Source organism: Tursiops truncatus, chromosome 4, assembly GCF_011762595.2.
Source record: "Tursiops truncatus isolate mTurTru1 chromosome 4, mTurTru1.mat.Y, whole genome shotgun sequence".
In the NCBI taxonomy this organism is placed as follows: domain Eukaryota; kingdom Metazoa; phylum Chordata; class Mammalia; order Artiodactyla; family Delphinidae; genus Tursiops; species Tursiops truncatus.
The window spans coordinates 71,584,068-71,610,942 of record NC_047037.1 but is presented as its reverse complement, the minus strand read 5'-3'; the positions used below and the strand labels follow the sequence as shown (position 1 = coordinate 71,610,942).

Here is a 26,875-nt window from a genome sequence, read left to right as displayed (position 1 = left end):
TCTTCTGCTCCTGTATGACACGAAGTGCTCAGACATCAGGTGTGTGCACCGGGATCAGCTTGGCCTGGGACCTCTGCGAGTTTCAATTTCCAGCGTGGAAGCCTCATCTTCTCCCTAAAACGGGAAGGGAAACCACAGAATGTGAAGAGTGTGACCTAGGTCTGCCTCCCTCAGCTGTGTGATCCTGCATCACTTGCTTAAATCCCCTGAGCCTCATTTTTCTCACCTATAAAACGGGGATAGTAATATCTACTGCCTACCTCAGAAGAGCTGTTTGTAGTATATAAAAATAAGTAATTATTACCCTAAACCACAATAGCATTAAATAATCACTTGTGTAAAGCTCTAACCCCCAGCACGTAGTGGGAACTCCCACCTGTTATTTCAGATAACAGAAATGTTATTCTGTTATCATCACCATCATGATTAATGAAACAAGCGCCATTTGCTTGCTCTGACCACTGGGTGGCACCACAGATTTGGTTCTGTGACTATTTTGGTCTCAAAGGCAGCATTTGTGTTTGAACAATGTAACAGAGCTGTTTTTTGAAGGTCAAAACTAGCTGATTGTTGACAGTTTCATATGGTTCCGCCTGTGCTGCCTGACTTGGGCTGTTTCCTTTTGGCTCTGTCTCAGCAAAACAGGAACTCGCCAGTTGAAGCCTTTAGGAAGCCTGGGCTGTATCTATGACGTGGACGGTCTAGGCTGCTTGACTCGCCGCCAGAGACTCAGGGACAAGGGCCCATCCAAGCTGGGAAGAGAGCTAGAAGGACAGCATCAGAGTTAAGGACAGAGCCAGAGATACAGAGAAGCAGTAGGCTGGTGATCACAGGGATTTGCTCTGTAGAAGTGAAGGTCTCTCATTTTCCATGAGTTCAAATTTCCTTGCTGAGCCCAGAAAGCCATTTCCTGAGAAACTCAAAGGACACACCATGCCCAGATGACGCTGACCTTTGTTCCTTGCTTCCCGTTCCCTCACTCCCTCATGAGGAGTGCTGGCCTTCGGCCCCCAGCATAGTGAAAGAAGTTGAGAAACAGATCTCAAATCATTAACAGAATTGACTGGTGACCCTAAGAGGTGGGAGTGACTCACCTGAAGGCTAGATGGGGCTCCGAGCCTCACAGCACCCTGGGCCCAGGGATGGTCCTCAGGCAAAGAGCCCCCCTTGTCTGACCTAAAGCTAAGCAAAGCTTCATATTTGTATTGGCGGGGAGGGTTTTACTTTGGGCCATTTTCTGTGCCTCTCTAGCCATAGGGAACCGGGTTTTTCATGTATAAATCAACTTGGATCTCTTAAAGGAACAGGAGCACTTGATGAGTAGCTTCTTTGTATTTTGCACATTTAATTTTTTTTTCAGAGACAAGGGTTCAAATAAGAAAGTTTCTTTGTGTGTGAAGAATTCAAGTAATTAAAAAAATAGCTATCTTCCAGAAATATGAGAATCATTTAATATTAGGAAATCCATCAATATAATTTACCATATTAATAGATCAAAGGAGAATCATATGATTACCTCTATAAAGGCTGAAAAATTCAACAACTGAATCTTGGTAAACACTCTTAATAAAATAGGAGTAGGTGTATACTTCCTTAACATGATAAAATATATTTATCTCAATATTAAAGGCAGCACTGTGCTTAGTAGAGAGAAGCTCTCCCAACTCAAAGTCAGGAACGAGAGAGATTTGTCCACTTTTACAGCTGTCATTTTACAGCTGCATCCATTGTTCTGTATGTAGTAGCCAATGTGATTTGACAAGAGTAGAACATAGAAGTATAGAACTCAGAAAGGAAGAGGAAAAATTACTATTTCCAGATAGCATAATTTTATACCTGGAAAACCCAAAAGATTTGACTCAAAATGTATTAAACACCAAATGCTGGTGAGGATGTGGCACAACAGGAACTCTCATTCATTGCTCATGGGAATGCAAAAGGGTACAGCTACTCTGGAAGACAGTTTGGTGGTTCCTTACAAAACTAAACATATTATTATCATACAATCCAGCATTGTGCTCCTTGGTATTTACATAAGTGAGTTGAAAACCTATGTCCACGTGAAAAACTGCACACACATGTTTATAGCAGCTTGATTCGTGATTGCCAAAACTCTGTAGCAACCAAGATGTCCTTCAGTAGATGAATGGATAAATAAACTGTGGTAGAGGCAGGCAATGGAATATTATTCAGTGCTAAAAAGAAGTGAGCCATCAAACCATGAAAAGACATGGAGGAAGCTTAAGTGCAAACTGCTAAGTGAAAGAAGCCAATCTAAACAGGCTACATACTGTAGCCAACTGTATACTGATCTCAACTGCATAATATTCTGGAAAAGGCAAAACTATAGAAGTAGTATAAACATCAGTGGTTGCCAGAGGTTCACGACAGGGGAAGAATGAATAGATGGAGTACAGAATTTTTAGGCCAGAGCAACTATTCTGTATGATACTATAATGATAGATACATGTCATTATGCACTTGTTAAAACCCATAGAATGTGCAACACAGAGAGTGAACTCTAATGTAAACTATGGATTTTGGTTGGTAATATGTCAATGTTGGTTCATCATTTGTAATAAATGTACCACTCTGATGTAGGATATTGATGGTGAGGGAGCTTGTGTATGTGGCAGGGGAAGGGCAGGGGCAGGGAGTATATGGGGACTCTTTATATTTTCCATTCAATTTTGCTGTGAACCTAAAACTGCTTTTTTTAAAAAAAATTTATTAAAAAGAAAATATTACAAATAGCAAAATAATGCAGTAAGATGTCTGGTTTAAAATTAATATTCAGAAACTATAGATTTCACATTTACAAACAACAGCTAGTTAGAAAAACCAATGGAAGAAAATAATCTATTTAAGAATCTGTAATAAAAAAAACTCCCTACAAACAAAAGTCCAGGACCAGATGGCTTCACAGGTGAATTCTACCAAACATAAGAAGAAGAACTTAAACTGATCCTTCTCAAACTCTTCCAAAAGATTGAAGAGGAGGGAACACTCCCAAAGACATTCTATGAAGCCACCATCACCCTGATACCAAAACCAGACAAAGACACGGCAAAAAAGAAAATTACAAGTCAATATCTTTGATGAATATAAATGCAAAAATTCTCAACAAAACATTAGCAAACCATCAACCAACACTTAAAAAGATCATACACCACGACCAACTTGGATCCAGCCCAGGGTTGCAAGGATGGTTCAACATATGCAAATCAATCAATACGATACACCACATCAACAAAAGACAAGACAAGAATCAAATGATCATCTCAATAGATGTAGAAAAAGCATTTGATAAAATTCAACATCCATTTATGATAAAAACTATTACCAAAGTGGGCATAGAAGGAACATATTTCAACATAATAAAAGCTATCTATGACAAACCCACAGCCAATATAATGCTCAATGGTGAAAAGTTGAAAGCCTTCCTACTAAAATCTGGAACAAGACAAGGATGACCATTCTCACCACTTCTATTCAACATAGAATTGGAAGTCCTAGCCACAGCAATTAGACATGAAAAAGAGATAAAATGTATCCAAATTGGAAGGGAAGAGTTAAAATTGTCATTATATGCAGATGACATGATACTATATATAGAAAACTGTAAACACTCCACACAAAAACTACTAGAACTGATAAACAAATTCAGCAAAGTAGCAGGACACAAGATTAACATACAGAAGTTGGTTGCATTTCTTTACACTAACAATGAAATATCAGAAAAGAACTGAAAACAAACAATCCCTTTTAACATGGCAGCAAACAAATAAAATACTTAGGAATAAATCTCACCAAGGATGAGAAGACTTACATACTGAGAACTATAAAACATTAATAAAGGAAAGTGAAGGTGATTCAACGAAATAGAAAGATAACCCATACTCTTGGATTGGAGGAATCAATATTGTCAAAATGGCCATACTACACAAAGCAATCTACAGATTTAATGTGATCCCTATCAGATTACTCATGGCATTTTTCATAGAACTAAAACAAATACTCCTAAAATTTATATGGAACCAAAAAAGACCCAGAATTGCCAAAGCAATCCTAAGAAAAAAGAACAAAGCAGGAGGCATAACCCTCCCAGACTTCAGACAATACTACAAACCTACAGTAATCAAAACAGCATGGTATTGGCACAAAACCAGAAATATGGATCAATGGAACAGAATAGAGAGCCCAGAAATAAACCCACACACCTATGAATAATTACTCTTCAACATAGGAGACAAGAACATACACTGGGGAAAAGACAGTCTCTTCAGTGAGCGGTGTTGGCAAAGTTGGACAGCCACATGTAAATCAATGAAGTTAGAACACCAGACACAAAAATAAACTCAAAATGGCTTAAAGACTTAAATATAAGACCTGACACCATAAAACTCCTAGAAGGGAATATAGGTGAAACATTCTCTGCATAAATCATACCAATGTTTTCTTAGGTCAGTCTCCCAAGGCAATAGAAATAAAACAAAGATAAACAAATGGGACCTAATCAAACCTACAAGCTTCCATACAGCAAAGGAAACCATAAACAAAACGAAAAGACAACCCTCAGAATGGGAGAAAATATTTGCAAATGATGTGACTGACAAGGGCTTAATTTCCAAAATATACAAACAGCTCATACAACTCAACAACAACAACAAAAAAACTCAATCGAAAAATGGGCAGAAGACCTAAATAGACATTTCTCCAAAGAAGACATATGGATGGCCAACAGGTACGTGAAAAGATGTTCAACATTGCTAATTATTAGGGAAATGCGAATCAAAACTACAATGAGGTACCACCTCACACCGGTCAGAATGGCCATCATTAAAAGGTCTACAAATAATAAATGCTGGAGAGGTTGTGGAGAAAAGGGAACCCTCCTACACTGTTGGTGGGAATGTAAATTGATACAGCCACTATGGAGAACAGTAAGGAGGTTCCTCAAAACACTAAAAATAGAGTTGCCATATGATCAAGCAATCCCACTCCTGGAAAAATATTTGAACAAGTCTATAATTTGAAAAGACACATGCACCCCTGTGTTCACAGCAGCACTATTCACAATAGCCAGGACATGGAGGCAACCTGAATGTCCATCGACAGAAGAATGGATAAAGAAGATGTGGTACATATATACAATGGAATAATACTCAGCCATAAAAAGAATGAAGTAATGCCATTTGCAGCAACATGGATGAACCTAGAAATTATACTAAGTGAAGTAAGTCAGAAAGAGAAAAACAAATACAATGTGCTATTACTTATATATAGAATCTAAAACATGACACAAATGAACATATCTAGACTTACAGACATAAAGAAGAGACTTGTGGGGCTTCCTCGTGGCACAGTGGTTAAGAATCTGCCTGCCAATGCAGGGGACATGGGTTCGATCCTTGGTCCGGGAAGATCCCACATGCCACAGAGCAACTAAGCCCATGCACCACAGCTACTGAGCCTGTGCTCTAGAGCCCGTGAGCCACAACTACTAAAGCCTGCGCACCTAGAACCCATGCTCTGCAAAAAGAGAAGCCACTGCAATGAGAGGCCTGCACACTGCAACGAAGAGTAGCCCCGCTTGCTGCAACTAGAGAAAGCCTGCATGCAGCAACGAAGACCCAGTGCAGCCAAAAATAAATAAAATAAATACATTAAAAAAAAAAAAAACAGACTTGTGGTTGCCAAGGGTGAGGGGTTGGGGGGGGGAATGGGTTGGGAGTTTGGGGTTAGCAAATGCAAACTATTGTATATAGAATGGATAAACAGCAAGGTCCTACTGTATAGCACAGGGAACTATATTCAATATCCTGTGATAAACCACAATGGAAAAGAATATAAAAAAGAATATATATATGTGTGTGTATGTATGTATAACTGAATCACTTTGCTGTACAGCAGAAATTAACACATTGTAAATCAACTATACTTCAATAAAAAAATTTAATAAAAGAAAATCTATTTACAATTACAAAACAACACAAAATGAAAAAATTAGGAATAAATTTAATGAGATTTATGGAATATATTTATTAATAAAACTTAAAAATTCTACTAAGGGATACTAAAAATGATTTGAACAAACAGAAAAAAATTCCACATTTTTAGAAAGTCCATTACTCTAGGTTGTATAAATTTAACAAGAGTCCAGTAAAAATACCAACAGGTTAAATATTATAAATCAATGTTACCTCAATTAAAAAAAATACCAGCAGGATATATATTTTTAACGAAACAAGTAGGAATATCCAGGACAAATGAGAGGGAACCAGACTTATCAGCAATTAAAATGTCTTATCTTATCATGCCTATTATAATTAAACTAGTGTAGTACAGGCACAGGGCGAGATGGATCAATGGAACAGAATAGAAAGTACAGGAAAAGACTGAAATACAAGGGAATTTAGGGTATGATAAAGTCACAATTCCAAATCAGCAGAGGAAAACTATTCAATATAAAACTGCTAGGCAAACAGGGTAGTCATCTGAAAAAAAAATAAGTGTTTTATCAATACCATATACTTCACAGCAAGATAATTCTGAGATGGACCAAATATGTAAACATTAAAAAACTGAAACCACAAAATGAAGAAGCAATGGAAGAGTTAAAAAATAATTTTGCAGATGAGAAAGCACTTCGAAGTATGGCACAATACCCAGGAGACTTAAAAGAAAAGGAGAGGGCTTCTCTGGTGGTACAGTGGATAAGAATCCACCTGCCAATGCAGGGGACACGGGTTTGAGCCCTGGTCCAGGAAGATCCCACATGCTGCGGAGCAACTAAGCCCGTGTGCCACAACTACTGAGATCACGTACCAAACTACTGAAGCCCACACGCCTAGAGCCCGTGCTTCGCAACAAGAGAAGCCACCGCAATGAGAAGCCTCTGCACCGCGATGAACTGTAGCCCCCGCTCGCCGCAATTAGAGAAAGCCTGCACACAGTGACGAAGACCCAATGCAGCCAAAAAAAAAAAACCCCCAAAAACAGTAATTCTTTAAAAAAAAAAAAGAGAGAAAATGGTACTACATAAATTAAACAAATTCTCTGTGGCAAAAGACACTATAATCACAGGCAAAGGCAAAAAATTAGGAAAGAATAACTATACCATGTCAACAGATTCATGGTAAAAGAAATGTAAATTAAAACTCACTGAGATAACATTTTTACCTATTTGTTTAGTAAAAATCATAAAGTCTGGTAATAGGTTATCAGAGAGTTGGAGAAATGGGTATTTTCTTATGTTGCTGGTGGCTATGTAAACTGGCACAACCTCTGAGGTTGATAAAATCTATAAAAATTACCATTATTATTTTTAAAGACAATGGTTGTTTGGTTTATATAATATTATTTCCATTTACTTACTCAGCACACCCTCTTTCATCTTAAATCTTAGACTGCTCTTGTGAAGTCATTTTTTCCCCTATAGTGCAGGTTTCTTGATGGTAAACTCTCAATTTTTATCACCCTCAATCTTGGAAGATAGTTTTATGGGTTCATAACTCTAGGTTGATAGTTATTTTCTATCAACATTTGCAAGATTATATTCACTATCTTCTGACTTCTGTGTTGCTGCTGAGGAGTCCACTGTCTTTCTAATTGTGGGTTCTTCGTGGGCCACCTCTCCTTTCTCTCTAGCTGTCTTTAAGATCTTACCTTTGTCTTTTGTGTCTTCAGTTTTACTGAGCTGTGTCTAGGTATGGATTTATTTTTATTTATCCTGCTAAGTATGCATTTTTGTTCCTAAACCTCTAATATGTTTTTCACTAGTTCTAAAAATTTCACAGCCATTATCCCTTTAAATATTTTCTTTCCTTCATTCTCTCTATTCTCCATTTTTGAGGATCTGATTATATACATTTGCTTATAATAGAGCTTTTTAGTCTAACCTTCCTATCTCTTAATTAGTGCTTCCTTTATGTTTTCTCTCTACTTATCTCTCAGTGTTGCACCTTTGGAGTTTATTAACTCCCACTTCTCTTTATCTGTGCCTAACATATTTTAAGAATTGTATTTTTCATTTCAAAAATATTAATCTGTTCATTCCTGGTATTCTCTTGTTGCTTTATTATTTCTCATCTCTGTGATTGCTTTATTATTTCTTTAAGCTTTTCATATATAGCTGTATTTTTTAAACTTCTATTTAAGAATAATTTTAGATTGCAGAAGAATTGTAAAGATCATGTAGCATGGCTTCCCTTCATGTTAACATTTTATATAACCATGGCATATCACCAAAACTAAGAAATTAACATTCCACTAATGCCTTTTCTGTTCCAGGATCCATTAGGTTACTGTGATGCACTTCTGTCATCATTACTCCCTAGATAAGGGATAAGCTACAATTGTATCTGTCTTTCCTTGTTTTTCATGACCTTAACTTTTGAAGAATGCTGGTCAGTAATTTCATAGAATATCTCTCAATTTGGGTTTGTCTGATATCGTCTCATGATTAGTCTGGGGTTATGGATCTTGGGGGGAGAATCCCAGAGAGATGAAGTGCTCTCCTCATCAAATCATACAGGATTGATAACAACGTGATTTATTACTGGTAACATTAGTCTTGTTCATGTGGTCAAGGTGGTGTCTGTCAGACTTCTCCACTGTAAAGTTACTATTTTTCCCTTTCCAGATTCTATTCATGAGAAGCCAGTCACTAAGTCCAGCCCATCTCAAGGGGAGAGGAGTTAAACTCCTTTTCCCTGAGGGAAGAGTATCAAAGAAAACTGTTAAAACTAGTGTAGCAATTAACAATATTTTGGAGGAAATACTTTGAGTCTATGCAAATATCCTGCTTCCTCTGAGGGTTTTGCTCCCTGATTTTTGCATTTACTTGCGGGTCTTACCTGCAGGAATCACTGTGCAGTATTCTAATGTTGATTTTCTATTTCACTCATTCCTTCTCCATTTATCATTTGAAATTCTTCTGTAAGGGAGATTTGTCCCTCTCCTCCAATTTGTTTATTCAATCATTCACAGGTGTGTATTTTACATGGTTATAAAAAAAACACTTTCAAGCCAGAAGAAAATTGGACTATTTAATTGAAGGCAGGAAAGTAAAAAGTAACAATAAGATGTATAGTAAATAGAATATATAAAATAAGGTAGAAATAAGTCCTAATATAATAGTATTAATAATAATTATAAATAAAGTATCACTAATTATAATTATATAAAGGCTGTATATATCTAGACAGAAGCTCTTAGTGTTGATACCTTGACTGTAAGGAATACACTTAAAACAAAATGATAGAGAAAGATTGAAAAGAAACAGAGAAAAAGGTGTATCAGGTGAATATGCACCAAAGAATGCCAGAGGAGCAACATTAATAACTAACAAAATATAATTCAAGACTAAAAAGCATCATATCATCAAAGAGTGATATAACATATGGTAAAGTGGCCACAAACATGTGCGTCAAACAATAGTCTTAAAATACATAAAGCAGCCACTGACAGAACTGCAGGAAAAAACAGCTCACCAATTGTGGTTGAAGATTTTAATGAAGCCATTTCCTCAGGAAGAGATAGTTTAGGGAAAAAAACAAACAAAAAAAAAAAACAAAAAAAGCAAAGATACAGATGATTTGTTTGACTCAGTTAAAAATCTTAAGAGTGAAGGTGTATCAGGAGATGGCGGCACCTGGTTGACCATCTCCCAAAGGTGACAGCCAGGATGAAATCCTCTGTGAATTAGAAATACATCATGGGATCTGGACTGGTTTGTAAAACATCACATTAAGTGAAAGATAAAGTGAGAAGGAGAATGAGATTTATTAGCACAGGACCACGTATATTAGTTCAAGACACATACCCATGAAAACACACATGCTTTACACAAATGCAAGGAAGCACATCAAACACAGTGGAATGGATGCCCCTGGTAGCGTCAAGGAGGAATGGGGGCAAGAACTGGGCCCAGGGATAAAAGGGGATAATAAATAAATACAACAGGAGATGGGCCTTGTGGGTTGGTAATAATGATAAACTCTGAACTGAGGCAGATGATAAACTCACCACCTTCTGGATACAAACCTGATTGTAATCTTTCCTATCAGCAGAAAGGTCTCAGCATGTGCTAAGTGACCCTAGTGGTCATGGGGCCTGTGGATAGCAAATTCTCCCCAGAAAATCTCAAGTGACTGGGAGCCCAAAGGCAGCTTTGGAGGTGGGCACTGCCCATTCCCAGCACCAGGCACTGGGTCAGCTGCCCTCCCAGCCCAGGTAAAACCCCCTCAAAACTGGCATCTCTTGGGGGAGGCATGCATTCTGAGCTGAGCCATCCGGAAACTGACTCCAGCTCAACTCAAGCTTCTGGATTTCTCAAGGTCTGAACTCCTGAGAGCAAAGTCCTCCAGGCCAGGTTCCAAGCTGGCCGAGACTTCTCTTCATGGCTCCCTCACCTCCTGTTCCCACAGGAATGTCTGGGTGGCAGCAGATCTAGCCCCAGGATGGGCTGCAAGAAATCTCAGATAGAAATGGTCCCAATAACAACCTTCAGAGCATTAAGAATAGGAGTTTTAAAAAAATCTTACGTTGTCTAAGGACTTGAATAGACATTTCTCCAAAGAAGATATACTAATGGCCAATAAGCACAGAAAAGATGCTCGACATCACTAATCATTAGGGAAATGCAAACCAAAACCACAATGGGAAACCTCTGCACACCCAGTTAGGATGGATAGTACAAAAAAGAAAAATAAAATAACAAGTGCTGAAGAGGATATGGAGAAATTGGAACCTTTGTTCATTGTTGGTGGGAATGTAAAATGGTGCAGCCTCTGTGGAAAACAGCATGGCAGTTCCTTAAAAAATTAAAGACCAAGTTACCATATGATCCAGCAATTCCATTTCTGGGTATATACACAAAACAGTCGAAAGCAGGAACTTGAAAAGTTACTTGTACACTCATGTACATAGCAGCATTAAAAAGGAGGAAGCAACAGTGTCCATCGACAGATGAATATATAAACAAAATGTGACAGAGACATACAATGGAATATTATTTAGCCTTAAGAAGGAATGAAATTCTGACACACATGACATGGTTGAAGATATCATGCTATGGGAAATATGAAATAAGCCAGGCACAAAAGGATAAATGATTCCTCTTGTATGAGGTCCCTAGAGTAGTCAAACTCATAGGGACAGAAAGTAGGATGGCTGTTGCCAGGGGCTGGGGAGGAATGGGAGGTTAGCATTTAATGTATACAGAGTTTCAGCTGGGGAAGAGGAAAAAGTTCTGGAGATGCATGGTGGTGATGGTTACAGAGCAGTGTACATGTACTTATTGCCACAGAACTGTACACTTAAAAATTATTAAGGGGCTTCCCTGGTGGCGCAGTGGTTGAGAGTCCGCCTGCCGATGCAGGGGACATGGGTTCGTGCCCCGGTCCGGGAAGATCACACATGCCACGGAGCGGCTGGGCCCGTGAGCCATGGCCGCTGAGCCTGCGCATCCGGAGCCTGTGCTCCGCAACGGGAGAGGCCACAACAGTGAGAGGCCTGCGTACCGCAAAAAAAAAAAAAAAAAAAAAAATATATATATATATATATAAATGCTAAGTTTTTTTGTCACGTATATTTTACCACAATAAAAAATATATAAAGCTGCCTAAGATGAGATTCTGCAAAGCAGATGCATTTCTATTAAAGCAACCTCCACCTCACCACTTGTAGGTCTCAGAGGAAACCTAAGGTTGGGAGAGGAAGGAAGCCTGACTTTTAAAAAGTTCTTTAGCCTCTGATGGAAATGGAAATGGGAAGAAGAGTAAGGGCTTTAAAAACTTGGAGTCCTAAGACACCTCTGGGGGAGGGCATTTCCTGTCATCCTCTCTTGAGCAGGAGCCAGCAACCCTGTCCTTTTTGCAGGAGGAAAGGTCTAGAAATGGGTGTACATGCTTACGCGTGTGTACACACATCCATCATGTACATGTGGGTACATGCACATACACTGACGCAGGCTGGTGCCTCTTACTGAAAGAAATAAGTTAATCAAACCACCCTCGAGCTTAGTAGCTGGGGCAGGTGGCCCTTGTCAGCCTGCATGTCCCTCCTCCCTAGTCATACCCATTCTTTGCTGTAGGTCTCTGGTCCAGGAGGGCTGATGGCACAGACCTGCAGGCAGAAACTGCTCTCAGCTCTTGGTAGCCCCTCAAAAGGAGGGACTTTATGCCCTGACGCTCAGCTGAGCAGCCAATGGCTAACAAACTTTGATGCAAAATTCTGTCCTTTCAGAGATAAGCTTAGTCCCCAACCCATCTCTAACCTGGGCGGGGCCTGCACTTCTGTTATCAGTGAGGAGCCCACACTCCCACAAACGCTTACCCAGGCTTCCTGGCTTGGGTCAGGGGCCCCCCTGACCAGGGCCCTGAGATGATCGGGTAGATCTGAGCACAGGAGATAAGGGCAATTGCACCTGGACTTTGGCTGGGGTGTCCTGGAGGCTGCAGGCAGGCAGTCCTGCCCTCGCTGTGGCAGGTGTGCCGACGCTGACTTGCCACCACTGTGCTCTGCTGGCTGTGCCTGGGTTCAAATCCCAGGAAGTCCCGTGATTCTCATAGCCTCACTTGCCTGTCCTGTAAAATGGCAGTGGCAGGAGGGAGAGATGAGGTAACGATGAACGTTGGTAATTGATGGTACAAAATGCAACATCCTTGGAAAATGCCACACTGCCCATTTGCTTCCTTTCCAGCCCATGATGGGTGAAGCCAGTTTTGATACCCTAGGGCAGCTGGAGCTGAGAGGGAAAAAAGAAAGTGGAGGAGAGAAAGGAAGGAGGGTGGGGGAACTGGGGCTGGGGCATGAGCACACTCCAGAGCAACTGGCACTGGGAGAGCCAGCTGCTTCTCTCTCCCAGATGTGTCAAAGCTGTGGAGAGAACTCTGAGCCAGGCTCTGTCTATCTGCACGTCAGACCTGTCTGAACCTGCTCCTTTGCCTCTTTGCTGAGGGAAGGTAAGTGGAGGGTCAGAGCACATCTTGGGGCTGGGGGATCCCACCCAGACATCATTCATCTCGATAGCTCAGCATTGGTAGGGGTAGGACAGAGACACTGTGAGGCATTCTCTGCCCGACCCTGACCAACAGAATATGAGCAAACTGTCATGGGTTGAACGGTGTCCTCTCAAATTCCCATGTTGAAGTCCTAACCCCCAGTACCTCAGAATGTGATCTTATTTGAACATAGGGTTGCTGTAGATGGAATTAGTTAAGATGAGGTCATTAAGATGGGCCTGAATCCATTATGACTGATATCCTTATGAAAAGGGGAGATTTGGATATAGAGACACAGGCACACAGGGAGAATGGCATGTGAAGATACAGGCAGAGATTGGGGTGATCTACAAGCCAAGGAACCAACCTACTGACATCTTGATCTTGGACTTCTAGCCTCCAAAACTGAGACAATACATTTCTGTTGTTTAAGCCACCCAGCAAACTATATACACATCCTGGGAAAGAGGTCAGCCTCAGGACCAGGAAGAGACACTGGCCAGCCCTGATGTAAACAGTAACCCTTTCTTTAGCAGCTCCATAGTCCGGGAGTTGCCGGGGAGAACGAGGCCGCTCAGCGCTCTGGGAACTCCCACTGGAGCAGTCCACTTCCAGAATGCGAAACTACCATCTTCTCTCTCTCTCCCATTCTTTCTTTCTCTCTCCCATTCTCTCTCTTCCTTCCTTTCTTTCTCTCTCTCTCCCTTTCTTTCTCCCTTTCTCTCTCTCTCTCCCTTTCATTCCTTCCCCTCTTCCTTCTTTCCTTCCTTCCCCTCTTCCTTCTTTCCTTCCTTCCTCTTCCTTTCTTTCTTTCCTTCCTTCTCTCTTTCTCTCTCCCTTTCTCTCTTCCTTTTTCTCTCTTTCTCTCTCTCCCTTTCTCTTCCTTCCTCCCTCCTTTCTTTCTCTTTCTCTCTCTCTTTCTTTCTCTTTCCTTCCTTCCTTCCTTCCTTCCTTTCCTTCCTTCCTTCCTTCTTTCCTTTAATCTCTCTCTCTCTCTCTCTTTCAGCAAACACCTTATTAGGTCCTAGCTATGTTCCATATGGAGCTTGGCCCTGGGAATGCAGTGGACAGAGGGCGGGATCAGTCTCTGCCCTTGAAGAACTGGGGCAGGGGGAGGAGGACCTTTCCCAAACACAAATTGTTAATTGAGGAGGGGAGAGAAGAGCCTGGGGAGAGCATGGCAAGAGGACCTCTGGTCTGTTCCTCCCTGTCAGCCTTCCCTGTATAGCTGCCAGGCTTCGGGGCACACGGATCTGGGTTCCCAGGACAGCCCGTCAGCTCCACCCCACCCCCAAGGAGGAAACACACTATTTCCAAGGAATGTGGGGTTGCTGGCTGTCAAAGATCAACTTCTATTGGGGCTGATGATGCTGCAGAACACAACTAGCACTCGTGGTCTGCAACGTGGTTTGTATTATAATTGTTTCTTGCCAGCAGCCCTCTCAAAGGGACCTCTGGAGCAAGGCAAGGATGATAATGGGGATGACCCCCATTTACAGCTCTGTAAATTGAGCTTCCTGGAGTCCGAGGACCAGGGCTCTGCAGCAATTGTGGGGCCAAACCTTGCGTCACCTGGTTGGCACCGGTACCAGCGGCCCTGCGCAGACTTGAGCTGTGAGCAGGAGGGAGGTGTGGACTCCTCCAGCCAGACTTAGAGCAGGGAGCCTGCAGGTCAGCGCAGACCCTGGGTGGGCTCAGCCTCCTCAGCCACCTGTCAGTCTGCAGACCAGTGGGCAACTCACAGAGGTCAAGTTCACCATGCTGTCCTCTTACTCCAAAAAACATTCAAAAAATGCACGTAATCCACAAGCTACTGAACAAGGGTCCAATTTGTCAGTAAAGTATGGCCTTATTATGTAGTGGCTCTGGGCTCAAATCCTAGCTAATAATTGAGTGACCTTGGGGAAGTTACTTATTATCACCAAGCCTCAGGCTCTTCAACTGTAAAATGTGGCTGTAATACTATATACCTGCTTTTGAGGGTTGCTTTGAGAGGTAAGCCATATAATTTACAGATAGTGTCTGGTACAATGCCCAGCACAGTAAGCACACCCTTTAAGGATTAGACATTCATGTGAGTATTGAGATTAAGATGTGGGCTTTGCGTGCTCTTGGGTTGGAAGAATTAATATTGTAAAAATGGCCATACTACCCAAAGCAATCTACAGATTTAATGTGATCCCTATCAAATTACACATGACAATTTTCACAGAACTAGAACAAATAATCCTAAAATTTATAAGGAATCATAAAAGACCCAGAACTGCCAAAGCAACCCTGAGGAAAAAGAACAAAGCAGGAGGCACAACCCTCCCAGACTTCAGATTATACTAAAAAGCTACACTAATCAAAACAGCTTGGTACTGGTACAAAAGCAGACATATGGATCAATGGAACACAATACAGAGCCCAGAAATAAACCCACACACCTATGGATAATTACTCTTCAACAAAGGAGGCAAGAATATACAATGGGGAAAAGACAGTCTCTTCAGCAAGTAGTGTTGGGAAAGTTGGACAGCCACATGTAAATCAGTGAAGTTAGAACACACAAAAATAAGCTCAAAGTGGTTTAAAGACTTAAATTTAAACTTAAGTTTAAAGACACGACACCATAAAACTTTTAGAAGAGAACGTAGGCAAAACATTCTCTGACATAAGTCATACCAATATTTTTCTTAGGTCAGTCTTCCAAGGCAATAGAAATAAAAGCAAAAATAAACAAATGGCACCTAATCAAACTTATAAGCTTCTGTACAGCAAAGGAAACCATAAACTAAATGAAAAGAGAACCTATGGACTGGGAGAAAATATTTGCAAATGATGCAGCCAACAAGGATTAATCTCTAAAATATACAAACAGCTCATACAACTCAGCAAGAAAAAAACAAACAACCCAATAGAAAAATGGGCAGACATTTCTCCAAAGACGACATACAGATGGTCAATAGGCATATGAAAAGATGCTCATAATCACTGATTATCAGAGAAATGCAAATCAAGACTACAGTGTGGTACCACCTCACACCAATCAGAATGGCCATCATTAAAAAGTCTACAAACAATAAATGCTGGAGAGAATGTGGAGAAAAGGGAACACTCCTACACTGTTGGTGGGAATGTAAATTGGTGCAGCCATTATGGAGAACAGTATGGAGGATATTTAAAAAACTAAAAGTAGAGTTTCCATATGATCCAGCAATCCTACTCCTGGGCATATACCCAGACAAAACTATAATTTGAAAAGATACATGCACCCCTATGTTCATAGCAGCACTATTCACAATAGCCAAGACATGGAAACAACCTAAATATCCACCAACAGATGAATGGATAAAGAAGATGTGGTGTATAAATACAATGGAATATTACTCAGCCATCAAAAAGACTGAAATAATGCCATTTGCAGCAACATGGTTGGACCTAGAGATTATCATACTAAGTGAAGTAAGTCAGAAAGAGAAAGACAAATACCATATGCTATCACTTATATGTGGAATCTAAAATACAACACAAATCAGCATATCTACAAAACAGAAACAGACTCACAGACATAGAGAACAGACTTGTGGTTGCCAAGGGGGAGAGGAGGATTGGGAGCTTCGGATTAGCAGATAAAAACTAGTATGTATAGGATGGATAAACAACAAGGTCCTACTGTATAGCACAGGGAACTATATCCAATATCCTGTGATAAACCATAATGGAAAAGAATATATATATATATATATATAAAACTAAGTCACTTTGCTGTACAGCAGAAATTAATGCAACATTGTAAATCAACTACACTTCAATAAAATAAAATAAAAAAAGATGTGGCTTTCGCCATCTGGATTTGAATTCAACTGCATCATTTACTGGCTGTGTGATCTCAGGCAAGTTTCTTCCCCCCCACTGTAGTGGAGGCTGTGGTCTGCTGCCCAGAGCCCCTTCAGGACTGAGGCTCTCATTCCCCTGCTGCTGGGTTTCCCTCTGGGACTTGCCCTCAGCTGAAGAGAGCCACCCTGCTTAAGGTCATGTGTACCTTCCCGCTCAAACCTGCATCGCTGGAGGGTTGAGTTAGGAGTATGAAGGCCAGACCCTCCTGCTGTAAGGTGGGATAACCTGAAGGACATCAGAGCTCCTTGTAGGATCAACCAGGTTCTGCCTTACTACAGCACTGCATTTCAACTCCTCTCTGCCCATTCCATGAATCCTGACTCCCTCGTAGGTATTGTTCCTGAATGCTCTCCTCAGTAAACCTGCACACATCTGTCTCAGAGCACGTTTTCTGGGGAACCAACCTACGACAGTGAATAGTGGTGCCAGGAGCGCTGCTAGGAATAGACATCAAAATGGGATTTTGTTGCTGGATCACCTATGGTCCACTGGCCAATGAGGACCTCCGGAACATAGTTGTGGCATGATTGTTAAAGCTTTCCCAGGTGGTGAACTGGGTTGGGATACTAGTGGAAGGGAATGCACTGGTGTGTGCTGGTCACTGTGCATTGTGTTCTGTTACCCCAGACCTGGGGACTAGACTCTGAGTTTCAACCAGAAGCTATGTTCCCATCAGTAGAAAGTCCTGCCCTTGTTTTCCTGAAAGATGAGGGCTTGGGTCGCACTGATTGGACAAGCTGATTTACTGAGGGCCCTTCCAGCTCTAGCATCCTCCATAAGCTGTGAACTAGTAAAGGAAGAGGGTGGGGGGCTGGGGGCTGGGATTGGAGTGCCCTGGAGCCACGAGTGTGAATGAGCGAGGGGGTGGAGGGGACTGGAGGTGATTTTCTGTCCCCACCTTGCCTGAAGCAGCCTGTCTGATCCTGGGCTCAGGCCCCCAGACCTCCCCAAGGCTGGTGGGTTCTAATTCTGAGGCACTTGTAGCTGACCCCACTGAGCTTGGATTTTTGTCTGCTTCCCTCAGGATGATTCTGGCCTCATAGATTTCTCTTTCTTCCTCCCATGTCTGCCCACAGTCTGGCAGGATGGTGTGGGCTCAGGATCACACAGTTGCAGAAGCGGGAGAGTTCAGACTTGCAGGCATGGGCGTCCGGTCCATGAGGCCTTGAGTTTGAGCTCCTGGACTGGCCTGGGCAGGCAGGACCTCACTCCATCCCCTCCAGAAGACCATATGGGCACTTGACCCACTCTTATCGCCTTCCACCATCCCATAAGGCAGACACTCAGGGAAGAAATGGAGGCTCTGAAGGGTTCACTGGCTTCTTGAAGGTCCCACAGCTCGTGGTAGAGCCATATCCACATCTAGCATGGAGTAGCTCCAAGCCTGGTCCTCCAGCAGCTCTGCTCCTCGTTGGGGCCGATTCAGAAGTGCTTGGCAAGAGATGAGAGGACGTGAGACATTAGGACTGTGATTGGGACAGCGGAAGGTGTTATTTTTTGTTTGCTTGTTTATTTATTCATTCCCAAGTGAAAATGATTAGTTATTTAGAATGCTTTAACATTCAAAATCTAGAATTTAAAGAACAAAGTAAAAATTGCCCTTAAATTCCACCAACTGGAGATACTTACTGTTAACAGTTTGGTGAACAGATTTCCAGACAGCTCCGTGTGTGTGTGCATGTGTGTGTGTGATACTTTATGATAATGGGATCATATACGGTTTCATAACCGACTCTTTTTACTCAACAATATGTCATGGAAATCTTTCCACATGGGTAAATATAGCTCTGTCCTTCATTTGTTGGCTGCAGACCATCCATTGTATTCCACTGCAAGTGAAAATATGCAGCATCTTTCATTTATCCAACTTAAAATGCTGGGCATTTAGGTAGTTTCCAGGATTTTGCTGTCACAGAGACTCTTGGATGAACATTATCACACCTCTACCTTGGCCATTTGTCCACCTGCTGTGTCCAGGCACATTCTGATCTTAGAGAAAAATTCCCACAGCAACGGCGGTTACTCGGCTGCCTCATTCCAGTCACAGATTCTTGTTTTCCAGGGGCTCCTCCCTGAGGGGAGAGTGGCCTCCATTCCAGGTGCTCTCCCAGCAGCTCAGCAGAGGCACACTTAGGAATATAGCTTTTTCCTTGGGCAGCTGTGAGTGAAGGGCAGGGATGAGCCCTTGCCCCCGACCTGTGAAATTTCCAAGTCCAAATCCAAAGACACAACCAGTCCACATGAATCAGTCCTGTCGAGTTTGCTGGGGCTTGAGGGTGGCCTGCAACTCAGCAAGGTGCTTGGCTTTGCCCTCTAAGAGGCCAATGGGCCAGGTGGGACCTAAAGAAACTTGGGCCAAAGGCTGCCAGTGGGCCAAGGTGGGAGCCTGGGCTTGGTGACCCACTAATTCATTTATCGATCTGTGCTTTTATCCAGCAAGGCAGGTCTGTGGTAGGGCTGGTTACGCAGAACTGAGGAAAGGAAGGCTCACAGCTGGTAGGGGAGAGCCCACAGACAGGTAGGGTGACTGACAATCCTCATGCATTTGAGGGGAGAAAGGTGGGGGATTGGAGGGTTTTGGGGGTGGTCACTTCATTACCAGCCTGTAGGCTATACCTCAGCCAGGCAAGGCCTATTTTAAAAAGAAACAAAGTGAGAGTAACTTTGATCATTATGATTTCACTCCCCCAACACTCACACATCGCTTTTTGCCCAGGGGGTGAACCTCTTTTACCATTTTCAAAGGCAAGGTTTCCTCTGCAGCACTGCAGTGTGTCCCAAAGTCACAGGTTGGTTTACTGGGGTACAATGATTCCATCAAGGGCTAGGCTTGGGGTCTGGAGGGGGCCTTCTAAAGGGGGTGAGAAGGGAGTGGGGGAGAGGACAGGAGAGTCCCAGAGTCTTGGCGTTGGGATCCTATTTATGAGGCCCTCAGGTTGTTGCCATGGAGGTGAGCATACGTGAGCTGACTCCCACCAGCCTGATCATGAACTTGGCTGTCATGGTTGCCAGTTAGTGCTTCCACCCAGGAGACGGCCTTTAAAAGTGCTTTTGGGAAAATACTCTACCCAGCAAGGCTCTTGTTCAGATTCAATGGAGAAATCAAAAGCTTTACAGGCAAGCAAAAGCTAAGAGAATTCAGCACCACCAGACCAGCTTTGCAACAAATGCTAAAGGAATTTCCCTAGATGGAAAAGCCCACAACTAGAAACAAGAAAATTACAAATGGGAAAGCTCACTGGTAAAGGCAAAATACAGGAAAGATAGGCAATCATCCACAGAAAATTATGACATCAAAGCCAGCAATTGTGAGGAGAGTACAAATGCAGGATATTGGAAATGCATTTGAAATTAAGAGACCAGCAACTTAAAACAACCTTGTACATATATAGACTGCTATATCAAAACCTCATGGTAACCGCAAACCAAAAATCTACAATACACAGACAAAAGAGAAAAAGTAATCCAAACACAACACCAAAGACAGTCATCAAATTGGGACTTCCCTGGTGGTCCAGTGGCTAAGACTCCATGCTCCTAATGCAGGGGGGCCAGGTTTGATCCCAGGTCAGGGAACTAGATCCCACATGCCGCAACTAAGAGTTTGCATGCTGCAACTAAAAGATCCCAAGTGGGGCAACTAAAGATCCTGCATGCCACAACGAAGATCCCGTGTGTTGCAACAAAGACTCGACGTGGCCAAATAAATATTAAAAAAATGTTTAAAACGAAAGGATAATCATCAAATCACAAGAGAAGAGACCAAAAGAAGAAGGGAAGAAAAAAGACCTACAAAAACAAATACAAGACAATTAACAAAATGGCAATAAGAACATACATACTTATAATTACCTTAAATGTAAATGAATTAAATGCTCTAACTGAAAGACATAGACTGGCTAAATGGATACAAAAACAAGACCCATAGATATGCTGACACACTTAAGATCTAGGGACACATACAGACTGAGAGTGAGGGGGCAGAAAAAGTTATTCCATGCAAATGGAAATCAAAAGAAACCTGGAGTAGCAATACTCATATTAGACAACATAGACTTTAAAATAAAGACTGTTACAAGAGACAAAGAAGGACGCTACCTAATGATCAAGGGATTAATCCAAGAAGAAGATATAACAATTGTAAATATATATGCACCCAACATAGGAGCACCTCAATATATAAGGCAAATAAGGCTAACAGTCATAAAAGGAGAAATCGACAGTAACACAATAATAATGGGGGACTTTAACACCCCACTTACTTCAATGGACAGATTCCAGACAGAAAATCAATAAGTAAATACAGGACTTAAATGACATCTTAGACATGATGGACTTAATTGATATTTATAGAACATTCCATCCAAAAGCAGCATAATACACATTCTTCTCAAGTGCACAAGGAACATTCTCCAGGATAGATCACATGCTGGGCCACAAAGCAAGCCTCGGTAAATTTAAGAAAACTGAAATCATATCAAGCATCTTCTCCTACCACTAACGTTATGAGATTAGAAACCAACTACAAGAAAAAAACTGTAAAAAACACAAACACGTGGAGGCTAAACAACATGTTACTGGGACTTCCCTGGTGGTTCAGTGGTTAAGACTCCATACTTCCACTGCAGGGGGTACAGGTTCAATCCCTGGTTGGGGAATTAAGATCCCGCATGCCGCACACTGTGGCCAAAACAAAACAAAACTACCAATATGTTATTAAACAATCAATGCATCACTGAAGAAATCAAACAGGAAATAAAAAATACCTAGAGACAAATGAAAACAAAAACATGACCATCCAAAATCTATGGGATGTTGCAAAATCAGTTCTAAGAGGGATGTTGCAAAAGCAGTTCTAAGAGGGAAGTCCACAGCAATACAATCTAACCTCAGGAAACAAGAAAAATCTCCAACAACTTAACCTTACACCTAAAGCAACTGGACAAAGAAGAACAAAGCCCAAATTTAGTAGCAGGAAAGAAATCATAAAGATCAGAGCAGAAATAAATGAAATAGAGATGAAGAAAACAATAGAAAAGATCAATAAAACTAAACTCTGGTTCTTTGAGAAGATAAACAAAATTGATAAACCTTTAGCCAGACTCATCAAGAAAAGAAAAGGGAGAGGGCTCAAACCAATGAAATTAGAAATAAAAAGGAGAAGTCACAACACCACAGAAATATAAAGGATCATAAATGACTACTACAAGCAGCTCTAAGCCAATAAAATGGACAACCTAGAAGAAAGGGACAAATTCTCAGAAAGGCACAATTTTCCAAGACTGAAACAGGAAGAAATAGAAAATATAAACAGACCAATCACAAGTACTGAAATTGAAACTGTGATTTAAAAACTTCCAACAAACAAAAGTCCAGGACCAGATGGCTTCACAGGTGAATTCTATCAAACCTTTAGAGAAGAGCTAACATCTATCCTTCTCAAACTGTTCCAAAAACTGCAGAGGGAGGACCACTCCCAAACTCATTGCATGAGGGCACCATCACCCTGATACCAAAACCAGACAAAGATACCACAAAAAAGAAAATTACAGGACAATATCACTGATAAACATAGACGCAAAAATCCTCAACAAAATACTAGCAAACCAAATCCAACAGCACATTAAAAGGATCATACACCATGATCAAGTGGGATTTATCTCAGGGATGCAAGGATTTTTCAATATCTGCAAATCAATCAGTGTGATACACATTAACAATTTGAAGAATATTAACAAATTGAAGAATAAAAAGAATAAAAAAATAAGAAAGAATAAAAGAAAGAATAGGGCTTCGCTGGTGGCGCAGTGGTTGAGAGTCCGCCTGCCGATGCAGGGGATGCGGGTTCGTGCCCCGGTCCGGGAAGATCCCACATGCCGCGGAGCGGCTGGGCCGGTGAGCCATGGCCGCTGGGCCTGCGCGTCCGGAGCCTGTGCTCCGCAACGGGAGAGGCCACAACAGTGAGAGGCCCGCGTACCGCAAAAAAAAAAAAAAAAAAAAAAAAAAGAAAGAATAAATAAAAATAAATAAAGAATAAAAGAATAAATAAAAACCATATGATCATCTCAATAGATGCAGAAAAAGCTTTTGACAAAATTCAACACCAATTTATGATAAAAACTCCCCAGAAAGTAGGCCTAGGGGAACCTACCTCAACATAATAAAGGCCATATATGACAAACCCACAACTAATATCAAACTCAACAGTGAAACGTTGAAACCATTTCCTCTAAGATCAGGAACAAGACAAGGCTGTCCACTCTTGCCACTTTTTTTTTTTTTTTTTTGGCGGTATGAGGGTATGGTACTGGCACAAAAACAGAAATATAGATCAATAGAACAGGATAGAAAGTCCAGAAATAAACCCACACACCTATGGTCAATTAATTTACGACAAAGGAGGCAAGAATATACCGTGGAGAAAAGACAGTCTCTTCAATAAGTGATGCTGGGAAAACTGAATAGCTACATGTAAAAGAATGAAACTAGAACATTCTCTAACACCATACACAAAAATAAACTCAAAATGGATTAAAGACCTAAATGTAAGACCGGATATGCTAAAACTCTTAGAGAAAAACACAGGCAGAACACTCTCTGACATAAATTGCAGCAATATCTTTTTCGAGCCACCTCCTAGAGTAACGAAAATAAAAACAAAAATAAACAAATGGTACCTAATTAAACTTAAAAGCTTTTGCACAGCAAAGGAAACCATAAACAAAATGAAAAGACTACTCACAGCATGGGAGAAAATATTTGCAAATGATGCAACCAACAAGGGATTAATTTCCAAAAAAAATATACAAACAGCTCATGTAGCTCAATAGCAAAAAAAAAAAGAAGCACATGAAAAGATGCTCAACATAGCTAATTATTAGAGAATGCAAATCAAAACTACAATGAGGTATCACACTGGTCAGATGGCCATCATTAAAAAGTCTACAAACAATAAATATTGGAGGGACTTCCATAGTGGCACAGTGGTTAAGACTCTGTGCTCCCAATGCAAGGGGTCTGGGTTCAATCCCTGGTCAGGGAACTAAATCTCACATGCATGCTGCAACTCAGAGTCCACATGCTTCAACGAAGATCCTGCAATCGGCAACAAAGGTCCCACATGCCGCAACTAAGACCGGGCACAGCCAAATAAATAAATTAATTAAAAAAACCCAAAACCAATAAATGCTGGAGAGGATGTGGAGAAAAGGGAACACTCCTATGCTGTTGGTGGGAATGTAAATTGGTACAGCTATTATTGAGAACGGTATAGAGGTTCCTTAAAAATCTAAAAACAGAACTACCATACGATCCAGCAATCCTACTACTGGGCATATATCTGGAGAAAACCATAATTTGAAAAGATACATGCACCCCAGTGTTCACTGCAGCACTATTTACAGTAGCCAAGACATGGAAGCAACCTAAATGTCCATCGACAGACGAATGGATAAAGAAGATATGGTGCATATATACAATGGAATTTTACTCAGCCATAGAAAAGAATGAAATAATGCCATTTGCAGCAACATGGATGGACCTAGAGATTATCATACTAAGTGAAGTAAGTCAGACAAAGACAAACATCATAGGATATTACTTATATGTGGAATCTAAAAAAATAATACATGTGAACTTATTTACAAAACAGAATCAGACTTTGAAAACAAACTTATGGTTAAGAAGGGGAAACGTGGAGGGAGGGATAAATCAGGAGTTTGGGATTAGACACACACATGACTATATATAAAATAATCAACAAGGACCTACTGTACAGCACAGGGAACACTACTCAGTAGTCTGTAATAACCTATATGGGAAAACAATCTGAAAGAGTGGACATATGTATATGCATATCTGAATCACTTTGCTGTACACCTAAAACTAACACCACATTGTAAATCAACTCTAATAAAAATTAAATTAAAAATTTTTAAAAGTGCTTCTGATGTATTCTTGCTCTTGCTGAGACAGTAGGGCCCCACCCTCGCGTACTCAGGGAGCTCTCAGAATTGGCCGGTGCTGCTAGGAATCCGTTTCAGGACAGGGCCGTGGCTGAGCCAGGGTGGAAGATGATACGGCTCCTCGCAGCCTCTGTCCATTTCTCAGGCTTTAATCACAGTACTCTGACTTCCTCCTTCCTTCCCCAATCTTAGGCCTTGTACTTCTAGGGGGATGGCTCTGCACCCCCAGAACTGGGGCTCTAACATATGACGCGGGCCTAAGCCAATCCATACATCACAGAGGACAACTCGTGACCTGGCTAACACCAATCAGAATTGTCTCAGGCTTCTCTCCTGCCTTGGCACCAGGCTCTGTCCTTCCCAGGAGCAGCTAGAGCTCCAGCTGGCCATCCGCCTGACTACACGGACTGTGGGGCAGGGCACAGGTCTGCACAGCTACCCCGGGGCTCGTTTCAGGGACAAATGTGAACCACTCTGGGGACTCAGAGACTTATGACAACGGACTGAATTACTGCTGACACCTCTAATTCTGTGCTTCAGCTGAGCACTGATGAGACACAATCCTCACTGTGTCACCTATTCATAAGGTCACCTCCTGCCTTATCACTGAAATCCCCCCTTAAGCCCAGCCCTGGAACTCTCAGGTGGGACCAGCTCTGGTTCTTGATTTTGAGCCACGAAAGGGCACAGAGATACCCTGGAGAACAATTCATCCCCACAGATGAAGAAACAGGGGCCCAGAGAGGGGCCATGACTTTCCCTGAGACACACAGCCTTTTACAAAGCCAGGACAGGTCCCCAAAACCCATCTCGTGCCCTTCCCACTGTTAGTGCTATATCCCTTACCCATACATTCAGCTGAAACAACGGATTGGAAAATCAAATTAGAACAGTCCTGGCCTGGGTGCTGTTCCTCGCTCGACCCCAGCGTTTCCCTCTCTTTGCTTTGCTCTGCTCCGCTCGCCGTGTCCTCTTCCGAGTGCCTGTTGCCTCGCACAGCAAGACAGCTGCTCCATTTTCGAGCTCTCATGTCTGCTTTCTGGGTATGAGAAGAGAGAGCGCGCAGGGGCGCAGGGCTACGCTAGCCCAGGTGGTTCCTGTTAAACGCCTTCCTGAAATCCATACCCTGTAACTTCCACTTATCTCAGCAGCCAGGACTGGTTGCCCGGCCATACAGAGTGAAATGAATATTTTTAGCTGAGCACGTTGCCATTCTGAAGCAAATTGAGGTGTGCTAGGAAGGAAGAAGGGGAAGGGGATATTGGATGCCACAGGCTGAGTCTGCCGGGAATCTGCCCGGATGGGGATTTTGGCTGAGAATGCCCTGCCCAGCATGTCGCCAGGCCCTTCTCTTCATCCCCCAACGTCCCAAAGGCTGGCCACAGTAGAGAATATGACGTGGAGCTGGAGGTTTCTGGGGATGTCAGAAGCTAGGAAGGTGGAAGGGGGTTACTCTGACTACACGTCCTTCTCATGCTAGTCTTCGAGGGCTTTCCCCTTCCTGAAAGCCGCACTCAGAAATGCGCGGTGGGGAGCACGGGGGCATAGGACCAGGGGAGCCGAGAGCCACGTGCTGGGCAGGAAACTGAAGTCAGGACGCTGCTCCCACCCTCCCTTGCTGGGACCCCTGGGCTCCCTGCTTCGGCATCATCCTGCACCTCCCACCCCTCCCCCATGGAGGGCACGGAGCGTGGTCACAGGCCCAGCCCTCCTTCCAGGCTGGGCCCAGCTCCAAAAGGGCCTCCTAACCACTTGCCCTTCCCACCGGGCCTCCCGCCCCGCCCCGCCGGGGTAGCACCTGTCACACTCTCGGGACGTGTGTGCTCACCTTCTTTAACAGTGAGACGGCCTGACGAGCAGCATCAGAAACGCAAATTCTTGGGCTCCACCGCGGCCCCGTGGAATCAGACTCTGGGGGTGGAGCCAGCACTGCTTTTACAAGCCCTCCAGGTGGTTCTGATACACGGTCCAGTTTGAGAATCACTAACACGTAATTACTTGCAGGCTGTGAAACAGCTTCTG

At 42.3% G+C, this 26,875-nt stretch overlaps 1 long non-coding RNA gene across 1 annotated transcript; it reads right to left on the bottom strand.

Moving 5' to 3' along the window:
• LOC141278477 (uncharacterized) lies at positions 1–26,875 on the bottom strand. Its single transcript, XR_012331235.1, has 3 exons — positions 26,682–26,875; positions 25,700–25,892; positions 1–114 (listed from the first exon to the last, which is right to left on the bottom strand). It is a non-coding gene; the product is annotated as an uncharacterized lncRNA (long non-coding RNA).